The sequence below is a fragment of the Cervus canadensis genome, chromosome 22, assembly GCF_019320065.1.
Source record: "Cervus canadensis isolate Bull #8, Minnesota chromosome 22, ASM1932006v1, whole genome shotgun sequence".
In the NCBI taxonomy this organism is placed as follows: Eukaryota; Metazoa; Chordata; class Mammalia; order Artiodactyla; family Cervidae; genus Cervus; species Cervus canadensis.
The window spans coordinates 28,449,938-28,452,983 of record NC_057407.1 but is presented as its reverse complement, the minus strand read 5'-3'; the positions used below and the strand labels follow the sequence as shown (position 1 = coordinate 28,452,983).

Genomic DNA, 3,046 nt, shown 5'->3' with positions numbered 1-3,046 from the left:
TGGATGCCAGGTTCAAGTGTTTTTACATCACGCGACGAGCAAACATCTGTGGCAGTTTCATGATGATTCAGTTACATTTCTCTGGATAGCAGTACATGGCCACTGATTTAAGAGATGTTACTGTTTCTTGGATCTTCCACATCGCAGGCAGACTCTTTACCAACTGAGCCATCAGGGAAGGTTGGTTCTCACCTTATTATTACTAAGAAGACAGAGGAGCAGAGAAAGATGAAATGCTGATGGCGGTAACAAAAATTGTAGATCTGCTCACCTTAATTCAAGTAAGACAAAGATAGAATCACTAAACAGCATTTCACCTCAACTGAATGCTCACTGGTCTTAGCTGTATATTAACTCTGAAGGCAAAGACCTAATTTCAGAGCATATAGGAAATACTGAAAATATATCAAAGAGAGAAACCAATGACTGTAATTAGAAAACTGATCATTTATTTCTAATACTCTAGCATTGGAACACTGCCAGAATGTCATAATTTGTATTATAAACTCTCATAACTTATAAGCAGTAGTCAACTTTTCAATCTTCTCCATTTTGCCTACATTTCCAGGAAGGCATTATGTATGACACCAAAGAATTATAATTTTAGTTTTGTTATTAATGGTTTTTCAGTTTAATTCAAGACACATAACCATTTCTGGTCTGTTTTTTCCTCTGTCAAATGAGGCATTCTATCATCCCAGAGATACTGGAAGGAGAAGATGCAATAGTGGATATCAAAATGTTTGGAAAAGGTAAAGTAAGATACTACTCAGATATAAAGTGCTAGTAAAGCATGAGCGTGTTATGTAGACACCGCTTATTGTCTCACATAAAAACCTAACTAATGGGTTGCAGCTGCTCTCCCAGTTTCACTATGCTGCCCAAGGACAACAAGAAGAAACATGCTGGAAACTTGGTAAATAAAGACAAAGATCCAGTGAAAAAATCTGGGGGTAAGGCCAAAAAGAAGTAGTAGTCCAAAGGCAAAGTCTGGGACAAGCTCAATAACCTAGTCTTGTTTGACAAAGCAAATATGACAAAACTCTGTAAAGAAGTTCCCAACTATAAGTTTATAACTCCAGATGTTGTCTCTGAGAGACAAGATCGTGGTTCCCTGGCCAGGGCAACCTTTCAGGAACCCCTTAGTAAAGGACTTATTAAACTGGTTTCAAAGCACAGAGTTCAAGTAATTTACGCCAGAAACACCATGGGTGGAGATGCCCCAGCTGCTAGTAAAGATGCAAGAACAGGTCCCACCAATGTTACATTTTGAAAAAAAAAGGAAAAAGCTTTATTACATAAAAAGATAACTCATAAAAAGTTACTTTTTTTTCCACAAAGACATTAAGACATATTTATTTTATTTTACTTTAAAATCATCTTTTAAAACTCCTTAAGTTCTCTTTTCATTAAACAATGCCCCTAATAGTCTCCCAGGTAACACAATCAAGATGCAATTTAGAAAACAAGTGATTACAAACACTTAATATTCATCTACTTCTTCCATCCTGTCATTTGTTATTGTAGCATTTATAGCTTTAAATATTAGTCCCATCTTATTTAGAACAACATTGGGAAGTGATGCTCATTTATCTATTTAAGAAAGGCAATTTGGAGGAGGGGTAGCTAGAGTGATAGCAATTTGTCATTAACAGCAGTTCTAATTAAATAACCTCATCTACACACGACTGCACCATCTTGTGCATTTTCCCTAAGACTAAGTATCTTCTAAACCATAATAATCCACCAGATCAAAAATTCAGCTGCTTATGAAAGTGAGAAAATAGTGATTTACATGTTACACTTTAAAAGCTTTATCAAAGCTGTAATAATTTTGTTGGATAAACAATGTGATTCTTGAAATTAATAAGAATTTCTAAATATGAACAATATGTACCCCGAGGAGAATATGATTTAACAAGGAACTGATAAATCATGTTGGGCAAATAATCTGCATACTAAAATGTGTGTAATGGAGACAGGAAATTAAATATTGAAACATGTAAATAATACACAGTTAGGTATGTTGGGTCTTTTCCTCCCCTTAGTTGGGTTAAATCCCAGCCTCACAATAATAGATGTCCCAGTGCAGGTCCTGGTCATTTATAAAAGAAAGAAAACAGAGTAAATTGACACGTATCCCAAATGCAGATTCACACGAGGTAGGAAATAGAAAGTTGTTTAATGAGCTCCATTTGGAATAGATATCTGGTAAAGAATGGAGGAAAATAGCTGTGGAATTTTTGTCTAGACTTCCAAATCTGCATTTGGAGCTCTTTTGTCTCAATTGAATAAGTGCCTTTGAAAATTGGAATCAATGTTGCAGGTCCAAAAGACCATGGTGATATGGAACTCAATGAAAATACTGCCGAGGCTAAATTAATTAGAATGTTTATATAGGACCTAAAATCTGTAGACAAGTGTTCTTGGTAGGCCATTCAGGAAGATCTTACCAGAGCTAGGGGACTAGGTGGCAAACCCATCAGACATTATTTTCTTCTTCATGATAATTATTTCTGGGAGGAGAAAACCTAAAAATTCTTCCCCAGTCTGCACAGGGAATGGTGCAAGTACAGATGCAAGGCACGGTGCAGGGAGGGAAAAACTTGCTGAAAGACTGGGCCATCAAGACGGATAAATGTTAGCCAAGCAAGGAGCAGGTACATGCACTTTAAGCAGAGGAAACAGCATGAGCAAGAATCCGAAGTGACGAAGCATATGTGCCAAAGCAGAACTAAGACGTGCAAAATGTTTGAAAATAAAACTTTAGGAGAAAAGGAGGCAAAATTACCTATGCTTGTATTTTCCATGCTCAGAATTTTAGAAAAATTTAACCTGAATGCACTGAAGAACAAGCTTAAAGAAGATATGAGTAATATTGGCAAAATGTATAATTGACAAATGGTTGATATCCTGAATATATAAAGAACACTTACCAATCAATAAAAAGACAATCCAGGTGAAATATGGACAAAAGCTACAGAGAGGCAATTTCCAGAGTACAAAGCCTAAATGACTACAAAAAAAAAAAAAAAAAAAACACTTA

At 35.8% G+C, this 3,046-nt stretch overlaps 1 pseudogene; it reads left to right on the top strand.

Moving 5' to 3' along the window:
* Positions 1–874: 874 nt before the first annotated feature.
* On the top strand, positions 875–1,273 carry LOC122424377 (annotated as a pseudogene).
* The last annotated feature ends 1,773 nt before the right edge of the window (positions 1,274–3,046 follow it).